Raw genomic sequence first — 24,614 nt, 5'->3', positions numbered from 1 at the left:
AATGCCATGTATCACATTTGCGAATCGGTAATAGCGATTTCTTAAAAATCGCAAATGCTATTACCGAATCGCAAATTGCGATACCGGCTCCATTCGCACCTATGGGCCTGTTGGCCCATATCTGCGATTTTTCTGCGCATTTCCAAAATTGCGCTTTCTTAACCAGAAATCGCAATTTTGGAAATGCAAAACCGCAGGGTGCTCTGCACCACAAAATTATTTTTGGGGAGATGTAAGGTGCACACATGCCAAAAGGGCATGTGTGCTTTACATGTACATTTTAAAAATGCATTTAAAATGCATTTTTAAATTTTGCACATGGTAGCGATTCCTAAATGCCCAAATCGCATTTAGGAATGGCTTCATACATGTGCTAAGAAATCGCAAATAAGGATTCTTTATTTGCGATTTGTTATTTAGAGAGTCGCAATTTGCGACTCTCTAAACAGGGTCGCAATTTTAAGGAATCTCTATTTTAGTGATTCCTTAAAATTGCTTTCAGAATGCCTTTCATACATACTGAACTGGCTTTTTGCATTCGCAAATGGGCATTCGCACTGTTTGCGAATGCAAAAAACCTTGATACATCAGGCCCTAACTAACTACATAAGTGTGCATTTAAGCATCTAAATATTTTGACAATTCTCCTACTATACATCTACAAATGTGTATACTAGTTACTGTATACAGAGGACACAGTGTGCTCCTACCTCTCTTACTAACAGGTGTCTGCCTCGTTGTATTAGTGTATGCGTCTGTGTGTGTATACATCAGTGTGTACCTGGGTGTGTCAGTGTGCACATTAATGGGTGTCTGAGTGTGTCAGTGTATGCCTTAGGATGTGCCTGGGTTTATCAGTGTCTGTATCAGTGTGTGCCTACATATGTCAGTGCATGCATCAGTGTGTGCCTGGGTGTGTCTGAGTATGCATCAATGGGTGTCTGAGTGTGTCAGTGTATCCCTTAGTGTGTCCCTATTATGTCACTGCATACATAAGTGTGTGTCTAGGTATGTCAGTGTAAGCATGAATATGTACCTGGGTGTGTCAGTGTATGTATCAGTGTGTACCTGGTTGTGTCAGCATATGTGTCTGTGTGTGCCTGGGTGTGTCAGTATATGGATCAGTTTGTTGCTTGGGGTGCTAGTGTAAGCATCACTGTCTACTTTGGTGTCTCAGCATATGCATCAGTGTAGGGCCGGGTATGTCAGTATATGCATCAGTGTGTACCTGGGTGTGTGAGTGTATACATCAATGTTTGCCTGGTTGACTTAGTGTGTGCATCAGTGTGTACCTGGATGTGTCATGTCAGTGCATCCTGGGTGTGTCACAATATGCATCAGTGTGTTCCTGGGTGTGTTAGTATACACATCAGTGTATTCCTGGTTGTCTGAGGTTATGTATCAGTGTCTGCTTGTGAGTATGACTGTATACAAGACTGTGTGACTAGGTGTGTCAGTGTATTAATCAGTGCCTGCCTGTGTGTGTCAGCATATGCATTAATGTATGCCTTGGTGTGTCAATGTGTGCATCAGTGTGTGCCTGGCTGTGTTAGCATATACATCAATTTGTGCATCAGTGTGTCAGCACATCCTTCACTGTGTCTATCTGGGTGTCTCTGTTTTTGCATGACTGTGTGCTTAGGTATCTCAGTGTATATATGAGAGTGTGCCTGGGTGTGTCAGTGTATACATGACAGTTTGCCTGGGTGTGTAATTGCATGCATGCATTAGTGTTTGAGTAGCTGTGTCAGAGTTTACATTGGTGAATGCCTAGGCATTGTTAATCTTTACAAATGTTTGTATCACCTGTACTGATCACTGTAGTTTTTCTTAAGTTCATCATTAACCCTCCATTCATATTTCCTTTTACTGTTTGTGAACATGCTACTTACTTTCATCTACCTTACATACACTCATGCCTTTTCTAATTCATGTTTGCTTAAACTATATTTTAATTTATCTGTTAAATGTGGTTACATATTTTTTCATATATGCCTTGGTCCACATTGTATTGTCAATCCTTGACACAATTGGTGCATGTGTGTGTGTGACATGTGTTCTAACTCCTTGACAAAAATTTAGCATGTGTGACAATTTGAGGTGTTACATGTTGGCATGGGTCCATAGTGTATTGTAGTAATGATGTGAAATGAAGAAGGCATGGCTTGTTTGCACAAGGCTTGCTTGCCTTTTTTTAACAACATGCAACATTGCCTGTACCTGACACCAGGGTAAAGTATTTGCGTGTTAAGTGTGTATTTTAGATTTGTGAAAATCTATTTCACATTTATGAACTATTGCTTTATTGCTGCTTGACTATGTTGTTCTGGATAGGGAACCTGTATCAAATGGAATTGCCACCTTGTCATGGTATAGTCAGTGTGACTGACCAACTTAAGTCATGGTATTGTAGGTGTCTGTCAGCTAGCTTTGCTGGTGTGTTGCAATGTTGATTGTGAGTGACATACATTGTATTTTGTTGTGACCTGATGTTGGCACTTTACTGGCACTTCCTGGTGGTGGTAGTGAACAGGATCTTATCTGACTTATGAGTAATGTATGATGAAAGTGTTATCTTGTGAATGTGATGACCTTACTTCACCTTTTTCTTTTCAGCATCAGCAGCGGCAGATGAAGGAGACGGGGCACAGCCAAGTGGGGAAGCTTCTGGCCATGAGACCTCCAGTCACGACACCAAAGACAGCGAGGGCCACACTGGCCCAGAGGGTGAGGGGGTTGCCATGGGGAGACTGGACCTACAACATCTTCTTCTGAATCCTCCTCCAGTGGCCACTCCCTAGTGATGGCTGATCCATCTGGGACCACACAAGTTCCATTTCTGTTCGCCACCCTCCATTCTATCACCACCCTCCCTGTTGCTCCCCACCCAGTTGGCCGTGTCTGCTCATCCAAGAGGGTGGGTGTCTCCTTTGCCACAGGCACCTCTGCCCAAGCCCTTGCTAGCCCTGCTGCCCTCAGTGAGGAGGCCACCATACCTGTAGTCACCACCGCAACAGATAGCCACCCACCCACCACAGCATCCTCCAGCTCCTCCACCCCTCCTCAGCCCAAGACACATAAACACCCTCACTCGCCCACCCAACAGACACCCACAAGCTCACCTCCCACAAATATGCATCCAAGATATCCACACATAAATGTCAAACAACCACTCCCTCACCCACCACACCCAAACCTCCTTCTGATGACCATCCTTTATGAGCTTGACCTTTTCTCTACTCTTTACTCCTGTGATACCCCTAAAAGATCTGCTACCCTCCCGAAGGCCATCCCTTCCACCTCCAAGGCATCCCCAACCCCCCTGCCAGCACCCAGGCCCCACCCCTAGACAAAATTAAGTCCACCCTTCCCAAAAAGATCCAACGCTCCTCCCAAACTCCCAAAGCAAAGCCTAAAGCCCCCCTCCCAAAGCAAAGCCTAAAGCTCCCCTCCCCTCCCAAGCCAAAGATCGAACCCCTCAACAACCCTCAAGAATCCCTGAGGTACCTGCCTCCCGCTTGATGCCCCTACCTGTGGAGGTTGCATGGCAGTCAGGAGTCAAGCGGGGCACCATTTTGGGCCTTTGGTGCTAATATTGAAGACTGTGGACTGGCTTATGGCCTGTACATACATATTCCTTGCCTATTTTCCTCCAATTAAAGCCAAACAGTTGTTGGTGTTATTGGTCACATCTTTGTCCTGCATTTCCCATACTAGGTTTGAGTTGTTCCTGGCTGACATTGGTTGTGTACCAGTATTTGTGTGTGTGTGCTGCTTGTGCTTCATGTATTGTTTGAGCAGTTTGCGAGGTTGTGTGCAGTGCTATTGCCCCCCAGGTATACGGTGTGTGTTTGTGTATGTAGCTGAAATGTTGTTGTCATGGTATTGTGTTGTGCTTGTGGTGATATGTGTTTGTTGTTGTGCTGTGTGGCTTTGTGTGTTTGGACTGTTAGAGACTGTGGCGGTCATTCTGACCCTGGCAGTCAAAGACCGCCAGGGCGGAGGACCGCGGGAGCACCGCCGACAGGCCGGCGGTGCTCCAATGGGGATTCCGACCGCGGCGGTAAAGCCGCGGTCGGACCGGCAACACTGGCGGGCTCCCGCCAGTGTACCGCCGCCCCATTGAATCCTCCAAGGCGGCGCAGCTTGCTGCGCCGCCGAGGGGATTCCGACCCCCCCTACCGCCATCCAGATCCCGGCGGTCCGACCGCCGGGATCCGGATGGCGGTAGGGGGGGTCGCGGGGCCCCTGGGGGCCCCTGCAGTGCCCATGCCACTGGCATGGGCATTGCAGGGGCCCCCGTAAGAGGGCCCCTAAATGTATTTCACTGTCTGCTGCGCAGACAGTGAAATACGCGACGGGTGCAACTGCACCCGTCGCACAGCTTCCACTCCGCCGGCTCGATTCCGAGCCGGCATCATCGTGGAAGCCTCTTTCCCGCTGGGCTGGCGGGCGGCCTGAAGGCGACCGCCCGCCAGCCCAGTGGGAAAGTCAGAATTACCGCCGCGGTCTTTCGACCGCGGAACGGTAACCTGACGGCGGGACTTTGGCGGGCGGCCTCCGCCGCCCGCCAAGGTCAGAATGAGGGCCTGTGTGTATTGTGCATGCCATTATAGGTTTGATGTGCTGTGTGTGATGTATGTGTCAATTGCTAGGTTTTATGATGGTGTTATTGTTTGTGTTCCATCACAAATGGATGTTGTTAACTGACAGCCTTAGGGTGGTCACTCCTAACTTTTTGCCTGCCTCCTTCCACTTTTTAGAAACTGCTTTTGCTGGTTTTATGGTTTTAAGACTTTGCGCACTTTACCACTGCTAACCAATGCTAAAGTGCCTATGCTCTCTCCCTTTAAACATGGTAACATTGGCTCATACCCAATTGGACTATTTAATTTACTTATAAGTCCCTAGTAGAGTGCACTATATGTGCCCAGGGCCTGTAGATTAAATAGTACTAGTGGGCCCACAGCACTGATTGTGCCACACACTTAAGTAGCCCCTTAACCTTGTCTCAGGCCTGCCATTGCAAGGCCTGTGTGTGCGGTTTCACTGCCAATTCGACTTGGCATTTAAAAGAACTTGCCAAACCTAAAACTCCACTTTTTCTACATATAAGATACCCCTAAGGTATGCCCTGGGTAACCCTTAGGGTAGGGTGCTATGTAGGCAAAAGGCAGGACATGTACCTGTTTGGTTTACATGCCCTGGTAGTGTAAAACTCCTAAATTCATTTTTACACTGCTGTGCAGCCTGCTCCCTTCACAGGCTAAAATTGTGGCTGCCCTCATATATTGTTTGAGTGGTAGCTGCTGATCTGAAAGGAGTAGTTTAGTATGGCCAGAATGGTGATATCAAATCCTGCTGACTGGAGAACTTGGACTTAATATTACTATTTTAGGAAGTGAGCATTTCTCTGCACTTGAATGTTTATGTGCCTTACAATCCACATCTGGCTGAGTTTAGTTGACAGCTCCTTGTGTATTCACTCAGACACACCCCAAACACAGGATACTCAGCCTCACTTGCATACATCTGCATTTTGAAAGGGTCTTCCTGGGCTGGGAGGGTGGAGGGCCTGCTCTCACACAAAGGACTGCCACACCCCCTACAGGGACCCTGGCAGACAGGATTGAACTGAAAGGGGACCTTTGTGCACTTTTAAGCCACTTTTTGAAGTCTCCCCCACTTCAAAGGCACATTTGGGTATATAATCAGGGCCTCTTCCCCTACCACGACAGACACTCCCTGGAGAAGAAACTGGAACCAGAACCTGCATCCTGCCAAGAAGAACTGCCTAACTGCCCAAAGGACTCACCTGTTTGCTTTCTTTGAAGGACTGCTTCCTTGCTGTTGCGTTGCTGCTTTGCTGTTCTCTGGCTGAGGTGAAGAAGTGCTCTCCAAGGGCTTGGATAGAGCTTGCCTCCTGTTCCCTGAAGTCTCAAGACCAAAGAAACTTCATCTCTACAAGAAGGACTTCTTGTGCACTGAAGTTCAACGCACAGCCTGCCAAAAACGACGCACAACCTGCACTGCGGTGAAAATGTCACTGCATGCCGAACCGGAACGACACAGCCCGACTTCCAGAGAGGAATCAATGCAGCGCCTGCTGTGCGGTAGAAAATGTGACGCAATGCCCACTGGATCAACGTAGCTCCTGGGACTTCATCCTGCCAGCGCAGGAAATCCACGCATTGTCCCCCGGGTGCCTGAAAACCCAGCAACCCGAAGAGGATCCACGACTGAGCTGTGGAAATTCGACGCACAGCCATCCTTGTGTGAAAACTAAACGACGCATCGATGTGCGCGGCCCTAGAAATCGACGCACACCCCTGTGTTTCAATGCATTTCCTCCTCTGCGGTTCTTTGCCAAGATTTTTCTTGCAAACCAGGTACTTTGTGCTTGAAGGAGACTTTTGCTCTCATCACAACCCTGGCAGTCGGTGACAAAGCGGCGGTAATTCCGCCAACAAGCCGGCAGTAAAAAAAATTGAATTGTGACCACGGGGAAACCACCAACACAGACAGAAAAGGCAGGAGTCATGCCCACCACCCCAATGGCCAGCCCAGAGGACAGGGGTCCTCTGGGCATGGCCATTGCACCCTGTGCTGCACTTTCAAAAATAAAATGCAATCTTACCTGTACTTATCTGGGATGTGGATCCCATCCTCCGCAGTCTCCCTGGTGTGGGTGGGGGTGCCCCTGGGGCTTGGGGAGGGCACCTGTGGGCTTATTCCATGGTGTTCCACCATGGAAATAGGCCCACAGGTCCCCTAATGCCTGCCCTGACCCAGACTTAAACAAATGGGGCAAAGCAAGCTTTGCCCCATTTTTTGTCCCCCCTTCCCTCCCTTGCACCATTTTTGCATGGGAGTATAAATATGGCGTTAAGGCCATAGAGTCATTTTTTGCACGGGAACGCCTACCTTGCATCTCATTAAGGAAAGGTAGGTTTCCACTTTCCAAAAAATGACTTTAATTTGGCGCTAGACGGGTCTAGCAAAAATGGTGCAAGCCGGTGCAAAACTTTTTGATGCAAAACTGTGTTAGTGTGTGTCAAGTCCCTGGCCAGTGTTGGTTGTGAGTGTGTAACATGTGTTTATATTTGTGCAGTTGTTGTGCTGTTGTAACAAGTTTGTATGTTGTATGTTAATCTGTGAGCCCGGGTCTGTGCTGTGTGGCAAAAAGATGGCTCTTGGTATTCAGATTGTGTTTTTTGTGATTTGGTGTAAATCCATTCAGTAGTTTTAGAGATATTAAAGAAAAAATAAATATTGATATCCAAGGATGATGACTCTCTGTGGATTCATCCGCAGTGGGTCCACAGATTCATGTGCCAAAGGAAGACTCTGATTGGTTTGCAACAATCTGATAGAAAAGTTGAAGCCACCATTTTATTGTATCGGTAAACAGTCCCCAGGGCTGAAATATGGGCTGTAATTAATACGAGGGGTCAGGGTAGAGGTTTCCTGACTCCGTGTTTGTGTTATGTAGACGGCAAAAGTATATGTGATCAGCAGCAAAATGCCACAAAATGTTTTTTTAATCACATGCAAGATCTGCAGATCAACTTAAGGGCCCAGTGCACTCCTCCCTGTAAATCTGCTACAGATCCCAGAATCTTGCGCAAATCAAAAAAATAAATATATACTCACACACCCACTATGACACCCATACAGGCACGCTCTCACTTACTCTGACATCCATACACACACTCTCACACTCACTCAACACCCACACAGACACTCTTACACCCACTTACACACCCAGAGACTCTCACACCCACTGACTCACCCAGACACACACTCCTACACCCACTCACACACCCAGATAGACATTCTTGCATCTCATGTGACACCCAGAGAGACACTCTTACATCTACTCACACACCCAGACAGACACTGTCACACCCACAGATTTATCTATCCATATACTTTCACACCCACTCACACTCCCTGGGAGAGATAGTGTCACACCTATTCATAAACTCTGACAGACACTCTCACACCCACTTACACTCCCAGACAGATACTCTCACACCCACTGACTTACCCAGACACACACTCCCACACCCACTCATATAATACTCTCACACCTACTCACACACCCAGATAGACACTCTTGCACCCACTCTGATACCCAGAGAGACAATCTCACACCCACTCATACGTAAAGATGACACACTTACACCCACTGACTCGCCCAAGCACACACTCTCACACCCACTCACACTCCAAGATAGACACTCTCACGCCCACTCTGACATAAAGAGCGACACTCTCACACCCACTCACGTTCCCAGACACTCTCACACCTACTCACACACCCAGACTCACACTCTCACACCCCGTCTCACACTCCCAGAGAGACACTCTCACACCCACTCACAACCCAGACAGGTACTGTCACACCTACTCACACATCTAGACACACTGACACATCCACTCAGACACCCAGAGAGATACTCTCACACCTATTCACACACCCAGACAGGCACTCTGACACCCACTCATAGACCCAGACACTCTGACACCCAGTCACACACCTAGACAGATACTCTCACAGCACCTGGAACACCCAGAGAGGCACTATGATGCCCACTCATACTGGGGCACTTTCACACCCACTCTGACACCCTCACACTCACTCACACACCCAGAGAGATACTGTCACACCCACTAACACACCCAGACAACACTCACACCCACTCACAAACCCAGAGAGACACTCACACCCACTCACACACCCAGACAGACACTTGCACACCCAGACACTCTCACAGAAACTGTGACACCAAGATAGACACGCTCACATCTTGTCACACACACAGACACTCTCACACACAGAGACTGTCCCGCCCACTGACACACCTAGACAGACACGCTCACACTCACTCACATAAATCAATTACACAACCACTGACACATACTTTAGTGTTACTGGTGTGTATTGTATGTGTGGTTTTGGTTTCTGAATCAGCAATGGATCCATGGACCCAAATGAGGATTTTAAAAATAGGAATAAAAAATGAAACATATGTGTTTGAAAAAAGGATTGGCTCTGAAAAGAGCCTTTGTGTTTATGATGTCTGGGTGATAATGACCCATAAAACAGATTACATTTTTCAAATTCTGGACACCCTGTTGCCTTTTCTCTGTCTAGTGAACATCATTATTTCTATATACAACATCCATATCAAAGTGTGAATTATTGTGGTATAGAGAGCCTGTGTTGTGGGCTCTGAAGAATGCAGAAACAGTTTTTTTACCATGTTTCCTGGATTTGTCTATCTGTTGTCAGAAATCACTTGACCACTTCCACAATGTGGAAAAAGTGCCATTAACTTTCCAAAGTTATCTTTCATAAGGATTTCTAATCCTACCCCAGTAACCATGCCCAGGTCATTGCATTGCCACCACAGTGCACAATCATGAGGTGTGGATGTTGCCAATCCAAAATGCTTTCAACCAGCAGCAACAATTGATACCACTTTAACCCTTTCTGGCCAATCCAAATAATGCCCACGTGAGGTAAACCCAGGTTCCTGTCTATGCCACTCTTTCTAGCACTCTGTCTGGCCCAAAACACAAAGCCATACACTCACAATCCACACTGTCAGCATTTTGTAGGGAATCTTGAGAACCACACAGGAGAAGGCTGCAGCTGAATGAGACAGATTTGAAATGAAAGGCAGTTGAAATGGGCTTAAAATTTAAAAGAACACATTTGTTTGGATGGTTTAAGGATGCTAGTGCTTGAAAGTAGGTAAGACTAGTAAGATAAAAGTAAGGATACATTTGATTGATTTTGGATAAATAGCAACAAAGTATTGGCGTTAGGGATGTGTTTATCATTCCAAACACTCAAATGCACATGCTACAGCTGGTTTAGAAGATAGTATGCTGCTACAGAAAGTGTAGTGAACTTCTGACCTACTGCTGTCAGAAAAGGTTTGGTCACCATAGTAACAGAGCTACAAAGGCAGGGGGGAATGAAGCAAAAAAGACCTGACTGCCAAAGTGAAGTCACAGTTCTAACACAATCAGTGCTAAATATAGAATGTTTGGGTACAAATTTTGTAATTTATACCAAATGGAGTATAAATGACATTGTGTATGAACAGATTAAGAAAGGTATTTTCGGGTTCTCCTTTGGATCTGTTGGTCCATAGTGAAGATACACGGGGTCAGCACTGAGTGCCTGTGCGGATGCGTGGATCTTCCCAAAATCCCTACCAAATTAGGCTACTTTAGAGGAGTCTCATGAAGGGTTAACTCTACTGACCATTAAGAAGTGGTAGAACATAAGTTAAATATGAAAGGGAGGTTGTGACTTGTTTCTGACTGAATAACCTTCAAGAGCAAAGTTGAAAAGGTTGCCATTATTGGTTGCCTTGTATGAGAGTGATGTACCATTCTTCTGCTTGGCTCTTCGCATTTTCAGTGGGAAGAAATTCTAACTGATACTGAGAGACAAACATACATACCAACAAACACATTTAAGGACTAAGTAAACTTAGATCAATGACCCACACACAACAAAAGGTCGTCAATAAAGTGTATGTATCAAATGGAATACTGTACTGTGCAGAAAGGTGAGAAACAGACTGTAACAGGGAAGCAAATCCTGTTACTGAAGGAAATACTCTGGAGAACCCCAGGCCATCTGGCCAGTGCCCCAGAGGGACAATTGCAAGAATTACATTGGCACGCATAGGGAAGCGTATCAACGTCTGAAGGAGGAAAAGGACGTAGGCCCAGAACCTCAAGGACCGAGATGGTAGAGCGAAAGGGTAAGCAAGATGCAGCCAGATCAAGAAGAGACTTTTCCAGCCACAGATGGAGCAGCAAAATCAGCTTGAAAAGGCAGCGGACCGAAGGTAGAAAACCACAACAGACAGAGAAACATCGGGAGAAGCGAAGAGCCCCGCCATGTCCCGGGAGGGACGTGGCTTGTCAAGGTACACAACCGCATATGCAGTCGGGTGAGCACATTACTAAAAAAGATAGGGGGAGGAAGGGGGAAGGTGTGGGGAACAAAGGGGCACATCTAAAATAGTCATTGAAACCCATCCTGACTTGCAATAACATCAACTCACAAGGAATCTTCACCACAACTGTGACGTTTCGGGAAGAATACAGCTTGCATGGTTAGACAAGAGAGACAGTGCACAAGGGTGTTAACTACCTACCCCCTCACCCACACACACCCTTTTTGAATGCCCAAATGAATACAGAAAAGAGCACTTACCTGACCCTGGCCTTTGTTTCTTCCCCTCCATGAACCGGGGTGATGAGTAATACCGAGGACACAAGAAGAACCTGGATGAGAGGAGATAGCGAGAATTAAAAAAAGGACTAAAGCCCATGAAGGACATCAGGATAAGCAGAGCACTGACCTTATGTTCATTTAAAACCTGTGAAGCTAACAGAATAATTAGGTTCTTTATGATTACCGCCTCCCTGACTGGTGAGAGTGTGTTGTATAAACAAAGAGAAAAGTTGGACGAGAGTAACAGGGCCCTTTTGGCACCATATGCTCCAAAGCAACCCTATGACACAGACCTAGCTAACTATGCAATTAGTCCATCAATTCACCACTGACTGAGTCACAACATCACTACCCACACATAAGACATGGCATGTCTGACATCTGTCTGTGGAAGATTCCTAGGGCCAAGGCATATGTGATGCTAACATAACTGGTACACCAACCACGATGCAAGCCAACAGCCTGGACACACTTACCAACCTACTCACAAGTGTATATGAACTACAATAACTGCACCAAATAGGTGTCATGGTAAACATGAGTTTACAAAACAAGCAGGTCTCATTTGACATATCATTCATAGCAACAACAGATACACATAACAAATACCAATGTTGAGTCATTACTGAACCTTTCCATTGACACATGATATTGACAAATTGCTGTTTGGGCCATAGCTGTGAATAGGTTACTACTGCCAATGTATCATACCTACAACAGTACGTCTATGGACAAAACAGTGTGGCCAGTTTCTACTATCAGAACATCAGCATGTTAGTTACATTCCTACTGCTGATACCAACATATGCAATCCTATAGAAATGTTCCAACACCTCAATGGTATCCAACATGCATATTGTCCACTCTGATGAGACATTACAAATGTCTATGTACATCCCTCGCTTACCAAGGAGGATTATCTTGCAACAGGTGTGAAGATGTTAACCTTGTATGTCATGTGACATGTCAGATGGACTTCACAGCCTCACATGATGCTGTCTCTTACCCGAAATCATTGGAAAACTAGAGATTACTTGATTATGTCTGACTCTATGTAGAACATAGACACGAATCTTGAGACATTGCAGAGGACAGAGAGCAAGGACCTACACACACTACCAGTATGGCATTGGGAGGTTTAACACGTTGGTGGGAATTGACAACCAACAGGGTAGAAAAATCAGTATATTGGTGCACATATGACACAGTCATATGTACACCATTATGTGCCATTGTACTGAGAGGACAACATAGTTGAGTAACATGTTTCAAAATACATTTGTATGTAAACACCTCTGTGCTATAGATGGCTACTGTACATCAATGTACTCGCAGGAGGTTTGTGACACTTTGCACTCACAATATTGTCAGAGCTCACAATCTGTTCCATCACTCATTCACTTGGTACAGGGGCAAACATGTGTTAGGTTTGTACTCACCCCCTTGTGGCTACTGTGCTGCCTTAAAACATCCATCCTACTCAAAGTAGGCCACCACCAAAATGTGGGTCATTAGGGGGGTCATGGTCTGATGGGCGCCTCTTCCTCATTGAGAGAACATCCCAGCTGGGCCTCTGCGGTCTTCTGGGTCCAGGGTCTTCCCACCTCTTCCGACAGTGGGCGCTATGCAAGCTGTGGACCCCCAGGGTCTGCACTTTCTTGGTGATGGCACACCAAATCCCCTTCTTCTGATGGACATTGACCTGCATGTATGACAAATACAATAAAGAATGTAATGTCCACAAGTACCACAGTAAAACAAGCAGAGTTATTTACAAGTCAGTTCAGCAAGCCAAACAGAGACTGTTTTGAACATCCACTTCACTAATAGATGAACATACAGAGTGAGGGCATCTGTGAGCTGGAAATAGGTGGGCAACATGTATCTCCAGCACCAGCTGTCATGTTATCACATATGACCAGACATCCAACACATATTAAGATGAGTTTTTTCAGATGAAGTCTGGCATAATTCCCCCACTAACCATGTGCAACAGTCCCAAGGTGGCTCAGGGAACATACATGACACACTCTCCGTAATGTCTCAGGACTCTAACTCTCAGTACATTCCCAGGAAGTCACCCATTCTAGCACAACTGTAGCACAGAAAAGACTTTAAAGACACAATCCGAAGAATTGCCCTTCAGCCTTTGCTTAGCATGTCAAAGAATAGTCAAGCTAATGAGACATATGTGCACATGGTGCACTTACCTGCTCCTCTAGTGCCCCATACAGCTATCCATACGGGGTAGGACCTCCTCCACAGCTTCTCCAGCTCCTTGGGTGAGAAGGCATGAGCCCTATCACCTGTAGGATATGGCATGATTGCTTCCAGAGGCAGTACACAGCAGCTCAGGTCCTGAAGGGCTTGCTTGCAGCAGTGTCAAATGGGAGATAAACTATGAGATGGTGGTCATGACCACCACATAAGAGACTGTCACCTCCGGCAGACATCGCCATCAGCACTAGACCACCATAGACAGCAATGTGCTCCAATGGCAAAGTCCACAGTGGGAGTATCCGCCTACCACCATGACGACTTCCGCCAGTGGTCGCAGGTAATTTCCTATTGTCCAGTACAGTAGGTCAGGCAGTAGTAATTTTAAGGCCCTAACATGTTCAGAAAAGTTCATTTCATGATGTGTCACAAAGTCAGAAACATATATTTTGCATAGTCTTCAGTGCTTGCAATAACTAACCATGTATGAATGTCCAGATTGAAGTGACATGTTGTCATGTTGATAAGATAAAAGTAAGGTATCCTTAGTGGCAGTCAGAACCCTCTTGGCAATAGGCTAGGTATTTTTGGGGGCTTTTTAATGCAATGCATAGTTGGATGGCCATATAACAGAGGCTCGCTGAATCATGTGTTCACATTTCCCATGTCATAATTGAGGGAAGGGGATGAGATTCCACTAATTTGACTTCATTAACATCGGTCTGTGTTGTGTACAATTTCCCTATTGTATCATGTGCCATGCCACATTCTGATATGAGACATATGTTGTGAAACTTACAAGGGACACAGTGAGTGATGGACATACCTTCTTATTTTCCCTCACATAATTACCCTGGAATGAGAATGGTCAGACAAACTCTATTGTACCGTTTACTAGCGGACCTGCAGGCCATGGAGGATCAACATGTCATTCAGCTCTATCACCTGGATTGGCAGACAATTATGGATCTCTGTCGTCAGTTGGAGCCATATCTGTTGCCCGCCATTCGTCATCCAAGTACCATACCACCCAATATACAAGTCATGTCAGTGCTGCATTTCCTTGCTACAGGGTCCTTTCAGAACACAATGGCCCTAACTGCAGGCATGTCCCAGCCTAGGTTCAGTCTGGTCTTAAAAGCTGCATAAGATTTCGACAACATGAGGTTTTGGCCCATGTGAAGGCAGATTTTTATGGATTGGCACACATACCACATGTAGTGGGAGCCATTGATGATACTCATGTAGTCTTGATTCTCCCTCATGGCAATGAAAAGGTGTATAGGAACAGAAAGAACTTCCACTCCATTAATGTCCAAGTAGTCTGTTTGGTGGACCTCTACATTTCCTATGTATGTACACGGTACCTGGGTTCAGTCCATGATTCCTTCATCATGCAGAACATCGATATCCCAGAGCTGATGACACAACAATACCCAGAGAGGGCCTGGCTGGTTGGTAATCCACATATGTCATGTGTGTTAGTATCCTATGTCGGCTACCAAATGTAAAGATGTCCAACATTTATGTTTGCACACATGTAACAATTCCTTACAGGAGACTCTGGCTACCCAATCTGTCCCTGGTAGTTGACACCAGTGAAGTCCCCAATCACACCAGGGAAAGCCCGCTTTAATGACACTCATGGAAGAACATGTCATGTCGTGGAGCGGACTTTTTTGCTCCTGAAGGTATGATTTAGAGCATTGATGAGTCTGGTGGAGCCCTCCTCTACTCACCCGCCAAAGTGTGTCAGATCATTGTGGCCTGCTGCATGCTCCACAACCTCGCCTTGAGGCGTCAGATCCCATTCATCCCTGATGAGGGGAGCCAGCAGTTCCACAGGGACAGAATGCAGAAATGCAAAGTGAGGATGACAGTGATGAGGGTGAAGGTGGAGACATCCAGGCAGATCTCATCAATCAATACTTCACCTGACTGTAGGTTTGATTGACTCAATGGAGTAGTGGTGGAGTTATGGATGTTTGAGAAGGGCATTTCTATGACCATCATACATGTTATTCATTGCTTTGCCTTACATATCCCAGCTTTTAATGCAAAATAGTAAATGGAGTTTAAACTATCATGAAGATCAGTTTTATTAGTGTTTGTCACAAAGCACATTTTAATTTACCATGTTTCCCTTACCTGCCTAAATCCTTGTTTCAATTTTTTTCAGGATCTCTTCACAATGCCATCCTCATGTAGACATTGTGGAATCGTTCCACTGGCATTCACTCAACCTTCTCATTGGGTTGATAATGGTACCATTTACTTGTATGTAGCTGTCACTGTGTGTACTCATTGCATACCACTGACCATGTTAAGTGGAAGGTTCCCTGCCTGGGGTCAGTTGTACTGACCTCTGTATGTATTATAGGGTATGTTTATTTGGTAGGTATAGTATGGGTATGTGATAAGGGTTTAGTTGATGACAAATTCCACCAATCCCTCTACTTCAGTGGTCTGTAGGATGTTAGTAGCTAACACCTATGCTGACACACTAAATTGTGAAGATGTACTTCACTGTGTGATCATTGGCATGTGGTCAGCCTATGTGCTGCACAGTGCTATAAATGGGGACTGATGATTGTCCACTTGTATCATTGTGTATGCATTGAACCCAGACTCGACAGTACACGTGACCTCTCCCTTCCCACATTTGCTACATTTGAATGCATCATGTGTAATCAAGAAATGTCACAGTTAACTGTTCAAAATAGTTAAAATGTGACTCTGAAGCATTTATTGTGTTTCAGTTGTGTTTATTTACAAGTGCAAAGGAACATAAAAGGAATGGTATCAAAGCAATAAAGTGCAAGCAGTGAAGGGATCAGTCATGGTGGATCTTATCATCAGGATACAATATTTGGAATCTCAAGCCCAGTGTCATACTATCTATGAAAAATGGACAGTGGTCGTAAAAGAGTCAACAGGGTGTATCAGTGGCACACAAGGGGAACCAATCATTAGAGGACCACTTCATGGCAGTGGTTGTAGTCTTGGCATCTGCACCTCCTGGTTGTTTTGGTGGATGTCCACGTTTGCAGGGGGTTCTTCAGCCACAGAGACAGGGTTGTCTGATACATGTCCTACCCCTGGCACAGCCTCCATTCTACTAGCTGCCACAATGATGTAGATGGGGCTGATGTTACATGGCCAGTGGAAGGGGTTTGGTGTTGTGGACAGACCCTGCTCAGGGTTTTGTTGATGTCTTTCAGCACCCGTATTAGGGAGACCATGATAGAATTACTTCCTGGTAGTTGTACCTCTACACCTGCTTGATCTCCCCCATCATGGCAAGTACCTGGCTCATCATGCCTTGGGACTGTTGGTAAGATCCCAAGACTTGGAAGATGGTGTCTTGGCCGTTTGTACCCCTAGCAGCCTCAATCTGCTGGCCCACACCATCCCTCCCGTGCATCCTACCCCCACAAGCCTACGCCCTTGGCACAGTTTGCCACTGCCACTGGTGGCAGGTCCTTCATTGTCAGGGTTTTCTAGTTGTGACTCCGGTACCTGTACTGGGGGCACATGATGTAAGAAACTGTCCTAGGGACACAGGTTTGGCGGTGAATGGTTGCTTGGGATATAGATGCAACAGGGCTGGGCAGAGTCGATGTGGGCAGGGTGAGGCTCACAGGTGTGGATTGGCCAGGTATCCCAGATTGGCCAGAGTCGTCCTCATTGTCCATTTATCCAGGGGTGTTTTCATCACTGAGGGCTTCATCTGGAGGGAGTGGCTGTCTCAGGTATCCTCTCCATGGTCCCAATGGCAAGTAGACCTGTTGAAAAGGTGGAACAGACAGTTACAGATTATAATGCAGCCGCACAATGTAATGTGGAAATGGACTTGTCCATTAAATTAGGAGTAACCATTCTACCTGGCCATATGTGTCAGGTTGCACCAAGTACAGCACACTGCATACAGTATATGTGTGTTCCCCCATGTGAGTATATTTCAATAGGTGACAGGAGGTAGAAGGGACAGTTCAGCAGAGGACACATCTGTTGATGTGTGTTGGTGGTATTAAACTGTCAGATGCCCATAGCATTCCTGTCATTGATTGCCATAGACTGTACAATTGTGGAGCATTCAGGTGGGTTTAGTCGATCGTTTAGATGACATGCAAGGCAAAATTCATTGTGGTACACTGTTCTGGTTTTCTTAATGGTGGAACAGTGCCTGCTGGGAGTAACTCTGTCAGTTCCGTACTACCCCGCCATATACAGACACAGTGCCCCCAGGTGAGTTTAGTTCACATTTGGGATGCCAGACAGGAGTATTAAGACAGTTGGACACAGGAAGGGTGAGTGGAGTGGCTAGTAAGATATCAAAAGGTGATCGGTGAGCACGCAAGACAAAACGTTTGGATGACATCACCTGACTTCACTCCCCCTGGTATTCAAGTCAAGCCCTCAGGATGCAGGATGGCCACGACCTTCTCCTCCCATGATGTGAATGTTGGAGGAGGAGGTGGGGACCACCGCCAGCCTTGCTGACTGCTAGCTGGTGCCTGGCGGCCATGGAACTGACTCCCTGAGGTTGTTCTACCTCTTCCTGATATCCTCCCTTCTGCATGGATAGCTGCCTACATAATTCATCCTGTTGACTATTCTTTGCCACATCTCCATTTTTCTGGTGATAGTACTTTGCTGGACTTGGGCTCCAAATAGGTGTGGCTCTACTCTAATGATTTCGTCCACCATGACCCTCAACTCATCGTCAGTGAAAATGGGGATGTTTTTGTGGAGACATAGTGGTGCTGGACAACACAGAAAAGTAATAAAAACGAATGATGAGGTGTGAGTGCTATGCTGTGAATGGGTGTTAGTTGGTGCCTGGTGTGTAGGGTACTTATTTGTGTGTTGGGTATGTTGTGCAGGTGTGGAATGAGTGGTATTTGAAGTGTAGAGTGGTGTCTAATCTATGGTTTGTAATTTCTATTTGCCATCTCTATCTTGCTGTGTATGGTGTTCTAATTGCAAAGGATTGTGGGGTGTGAAGGGGTATGTTATAGTGCAAAAAGTAGGTTTGTCAGGTGTGGGGATGTGTGTCAGGTGTGTGGAATTAAAACTAACCAATGTGGTGTTGTGTATTACTGTGGTGACTGCCGTGGTTCACACCCCATTGATTTTCTGCCAAGGAAGAACTGCTACTGTTATTTGTGAGCCATAATAGATCGGGTGAATGTTTGAGGGGCTGGCGGTGCTGGGTGTTGGATCGCCTCTTTCCCGCCCTCCAGAGTCCTGGCAGTGTCAGTATTTTGGCTGTCTTTTGGCAGGCTTGGCTGTGTAACTCGAAATACAGCAGTCTTTATGACCGCCAACATGGCAGTCTTTTGGCAGCGGTCTTGCAGTCTGACCGCCAAACTAGTAATGAGGCCCTTAATGTTCAACCAGATTCAATTCAGAAAACATTAATGCATAATTTAAAGAATCACTATTTGGAAGGGATGCCACATTGCCCACAGCTCCTTCCTAGAAGGTTTGGGGGTGATGCATCAAGTGGTGGAAGTAAAAAAGGGTCCAATAAGGAAATTTTACCATATGAAAATTGAACAGCGATACCACAAAAATAGCTGAACAGAATTGCAGCAAATATGGTAGAAAGCTAAATTTTGGTCTACATTGGGTATTTTTAGACATTTGGGCCAAGATTTATGCTAAAGTGGTGCAGCAAGGTGTCTCTTCCAGCACGTAAGTAATCGTCCATGGCATTTTGCTTCTTCAATGTGTGCTGCAGAATGCAGCACACATAGAAAAAGCAAAAAACGAGGAGGAATAAAAGCATTCCTCCTCATGTTGCCCTGCTAAAGCCACCCCTGGGTTGGCGTTAGCCTTTTGGTGTTGCCTCAGGTTTACCACAACTCGTAAATCTGAGGCAACATCAAAACCAATGGGTGTTGCGGTGGAACGCCCACAGAAACACCTGTTGCATGCCCGTCTGATGCAGAAAACTGCGTCGGAAGGGGCCATATTTACAAAAAGGCATAACGCCACAAAAAAGGGACGTTGCACCTCCTTGTAAATATGGAGCAGTGCTTAGCGCCCCTGGAACATAACGAAAAATGATACTCTGGTGATGCTAGATGCTCTTAAGTATGCCCCTAGGTGTAAATCTGTTCAGTAGTTTCTGAGAAATTGAGATTCTCTGGAGTCTTGCGAAAGTCAAGCAATCATGCAACTTCAAATAATGTGATGTGATTGGACAAAGGGGATTTTTTCCAGTTGGCTGCCTTCCGCCCACTGCAGCAAAGGCTGCCGTGAACTCCAGTGGGCACTCGCACTCTGACTGAAGAAGAGTGCTGAGGGTGGTCCCCATTTCCTCAAAAGGCATAAGGGAGCAGGTGGGGTGCCGTGACCCCAGAACTTATCAGTGAGGTCCCAAAGAGAACCACCCTGAGGCCACATTTTCCCAAAATATTTTTTGGGGGTTCCTGTGAGATCCAGAATGGCCCCGAGTACTCTTGCGAGAGTCCCATGGGAAATCAGGGGCAAGTTTGCCATTTGCAATAATCTAGCAGTAGCAGAATAAAACAGGGGCAGTGCGTGATCGTCTGCATTAGAAAGTTACAAACAGATGAAGGCTGTGTGCTGTGGTTGTTGGGTGGAGGCAGAGGGTGGGCATTTTCATTTAAAAAAAAAGAAATTCAGTGAAAAACCCAAAGAGTAAAGTGACAATATAGTTGGATGATAATATCAGTTTACCTAAAAAACTGTAATTCAACAGTCATAGTTTTTTCACGTAATTATAACTCGCGCCTTTGCCATGCACTGTTTATGACCTCACATAACACACTCATGACATGTCTATGACATCATTGATTATATTACTGATACTATTGAACTGACATCATTGACGACAACACTGTGCTTACCAACGGCACGAGAAAGTCCACTGAGGGGTCAAAAAAATGATAAAAACATGCTGATGTTGTGGGTTACCATGGGACTTCCACAGTATCCTGTTCAGCTAGCCAGTGAGGTGCTATAGGTCTCCCATGAGAGCTGTTGTTGACCGGACCGGCAAGTATCAGATTTCCAAGGTTTATTTGATTTTTAAGCATTAGTTCTTACCTTATTTCAACAAAATAACTGTCATGTCATGCCAACCTTAGTTTTTTAGTGAATTTCACAGTTTTTTTTGCAGGCCCTAATAATTGGGTAGTTATCGTTAGGAGCACCTTTCCATAAGAAATAGCTAACACCTTTCGCACTGTTTGACGAATCATCAAAAACATTTCCAAAATAGTGCTTTTTTTGGTCAGCTCCTTCTTGGAAAGTTTTGAATGGTCTATTAAAAGCATTCTTTTTGTGTTTTGGTGTAAATCTGTTCAGTAGTTTTAAAAAGATTAAGGTTCCAATATATTTTTATATCTGGATGGTGGGGTTAGTGGGATTTTCAAGAATCGACAATGTCCCATTAAAGCAACTTCAAAAATCCAAGTGTCCGATTCCTTGAGGTTGCTTTCTTCCCCTTTGGACTCCTTGCTCCTGCAGGAATTAAGGGTCCTGTGTGAGTGAGCACTCTGATTTGCTGGCTGCTACAGGACAACAAATGTTGTGGTGGCCATTACAGCACTTGTGGACTTAGTCATCTATCCTGAAAATGTTTTTTAATAAAACAATATAAGGAGGCTTACTGGGGCTATACCATGCCCCAGAAGCCTTTGAGAAGGAGACAAAGAGGGACACCATGCTGGGACAAAATAAAAATAAAATCCTTTGAACCCGCAGGATTGTGGTGAAAAAATGATTAAAATGTTCCCCAGGGTGGACCAGGGACCAGGGGACAAAACACATCTAATTATTTATAATTTGGAGAGAGGCATGTGGGTGGAGAAGGGTGAAAGCCCCCTTCCCTGAGTCTGTCTGAGGCCCAGGACAGACAGATATATTTAAAAGAGAGGGGTGCACGCTTACCCTCCCTGAGCCTGCTAATGACCTGGGGAGCCCCGCCAGGGCTGAGAGATATATTTTAAGGGGAGGGTGGCATGCAACCCCCTCCCTGGGCCTCTAAAGGCTCTGGGAATGCCTGCCACAGGGCCGTTGACATTCCCTGACCTCTAGATTGCAGGCAGGGAATAAGTATGTACTTCCACCCCGTTGAGCCACAAAGATTCTTTTGTCGGGTGGGAGCACACATTTTTTTTCTCTGACCGTGCTCTTGCAAGCAGGGAAACAGAATTTGCTCCCAGAGAAAAATATCTGCTTCACCGGACAGTGTTGTCTCCTGCTGTAACCAGGATGGATGAATGTAGGGGAGCCTGTGTGGCCATGGGGTTCCTGTGGCTTCCCCCGTGGTTCTATGTTGTGGGTAGTCTGAGTGATGAGGTCTCCAGGGTGAGTATTGGCTCGGGAAGGAGGGCACATGTCCTGTTGAACTAAAAAAAAATACATTTGTGTGGGATGGAGTCCGTGGGGCCTGTAAAAGCTTGGGGAGTGGGCTGTGCACACCCGTCCTCATAAAAGTGTATACAGCCCTGCGGAACGGGGTCACCATGGTTTATAAAGGGTTGGAGAGTAGGTATGCATGGCTTCCTACCCTTAAAGAAACAATAATTGCTGGCTCCTGCTGGCACCCAGGGTGTGTACTGGGAGGGGAGCCAGTGGGGCTGTGGAGGCCCTGGGGCTCCCCCTGTGATCCCAAAGAATAAAATGGAGCCCCAGGTGGTTACTGAAACACCCAAAATATGTAAAAATAAAAGAAGAATAAATGCTCATGCTGCTCATTTATTCTCCAATGCTCATAGCAAGGAGCGTCCCAAGATGCCATAGGGCATTATAGCAAAATATATTGTTATGCTTGTGGTGCCCTTAGAAGAGTGAGGGACACCACCAAACATTTTGTATTGTTGTGAAAGCTGCAGTGAGTCCAGCAGCCACCCCATGAGAGCTTACCATATTTTTTCAAAACACTCCCAGTTGGAGCTCCAGGCCCTTAAGTTGGAGTACAGGGCCCCTTAGTGATCAAGTCTAATTATTTGCTTTGTTGGATGAAAAACTTTACAAAAAGACTCAAAGACATGTTGATTTTTTCAGTTTTTTTAATGATAGTCACTGTTATTAAACATTGAACAGTGTGATTTAAAGAAATATACATTTGATTATAATTATTGGCAATTTTCTGTCAAAACCAATACATGGGCCTTATATATGTTGATGTTCTGACCCCTTTATAAAGGCAATAAGCTCACTTTTTATATTTTAGGGTTGTTATCCTTTGACAAAGCCAGAGGCTCTGTGCTGCTTGAAATTAAACATCTCAGCCATGTGCACCCGCTGGAGTTTGAACTCAAAGTCAAGCATCCAACCCCTCTGTGCATGGCTTGTGCACAGTGAAAAGAGTTGCAAAAACAAGAAGGTGATGGATGGAAAGCTCGAATTAATCTCAGCTACTGGCAATCGCTCGGGCAGCACCCCGATCCTTTGGATCTGGGGATACCACCCCAGTTTGGACCCAGTCATATGCAAATCAGTCTTGACCCTGCTCCCCATGGGAACAGTATACCTCAAACTGCCAGGCCAGGTCTTCCCTGCACTAGAAACAAATATCCTGGGACCAGTCTTAGGGTATCACCCCTTATCAGCCATACTAACTTCAATCTAGTGGTACAGTGAGCCCAGGACCTACACCTGGGCCTACCTGAGGCACTCAGGGTAGAAAATGCAAAAACAAAAAGATGATGGATGGAATGCTTGGATTAATCTCAGCCACTGTCAATCACTCACCCAGTTAGACCCAGCCATATGCTAATCAGTTGTGACCCTGTTTCCAATTTGAGCAACCCGGCCCGAGCTGCCAGTCCAGGACCTTCCTGGACCAGAAATAAGCATCCTGTGACCGGTTATGAGGTATCCCCCCTCATCAGCCAGGCTAGCTTGATCCCAGTGGCACAGTGAATCCAGCGCCCATGTCTAGACATATGCAGCGCACTTTAGACAGCAAATGCAAAAACATCTAGGTAATGCTTGAATTAATCTCAGTCACCGGCAATCGCTTGGGCCATAGCCCAATCCATTGTTTTGTTTCCCACCATACCACCCAAGTTAGAAAGTCTGTGACTTCCCCCAGCAAAGACTACATAACTGAGAGTGGCACTTTCTGCTTGTAAAACGTGAATGTATCCAGTTCTTCAAATGTGATTTTTGTTGTTCTCATATAATTTCATTTATTACAGTTTACTCTAGTTATCTAAGTTAGTTTGAGATTTGTCTTATGTTGTGTTTTCATTTTATTAGTGTTTGTGTGTTGCAAAACTACATTGCACATTAGCTCCGAGTTAAGCCTGACTGCTTTTGTGTCAGTCTACAAAAGGGTTAAGCAAAGGTTAATTTAGTGATGTCTGTGGTCCCCCGACAAAGATTGTGGTTTTTGCTTCAGAACTATTCTAACTCACCTCATCCAATAACCCAAGAACTTACACTGCAGTTTTGAATGTTTTAAATTTTTTCAATGTCAATTGACCAGACACGTTTGCTTAAATGTGATTGTCTGCACAAAGTTGTATTAGTGCTGCTTAGGCCATAACAACTGCATTGTCATCCTCTCCAGCAGATCTTTCATCTGAGTAGCATCAGACTTAAGATGTATTTGTGTTGGAGATAGCCATAACTGGCAATTGAAATAAAGTATTTCTGTGATGATGATCTATCTATCCATATCTGACTCCATGTACTGTGTACGCCCTCTCCCACTCCCACTCAAGCAATAGCAAGGAATGCATCAGAACTGAATGAGGAGCATTGATGAAGTCAGTAGGAACAGAGTGCCTACACTTCACTCAATACCACTCTTTGGTGTTTGTCACTACCTATAGCACTCCCATAAACAGGTAATGCCTTCAATTCCCATTATATTAGTAGTACTAAGAGAATTTAGTGAGTATGTTGTACCTCACATTAATATTAAGCATTTCCTTATGTATGGCCTTATTTAGAGTTTGGCGGTGGGATATTCCAACACAAATGTGGCAAATGTCCCATCCATTGTATTACAAGTGCATTTAGGCCTATGAGACTTGTAATAAAGCAGACCCACCATTACGAATACGTGCTGTTCCAGAATTGCTTTCAATTTAGGTCCAGAGTTTCGAAAAAAATACAATTTCAGTTTTCAAAAATT

This window comes from Pleurodeles waltl, chromosome 10, assembly GCF_031143425.1.
Source record: "Pleurodeles waltl isolate 20211129_DDA chromosome 10, aPleWal1.hap1.20221129, whole genome shotgun sequence".
In the NCBI taxonomy this organism is placed as follows: Eukaryota; Metazoa; Chordata; class Amphibia; order Caudata; family Salamandridae; genus Pleurodeles; species Pleurodeles waltl.
This window is presented reverse-complemented; position numbering follows the sequence as displayed.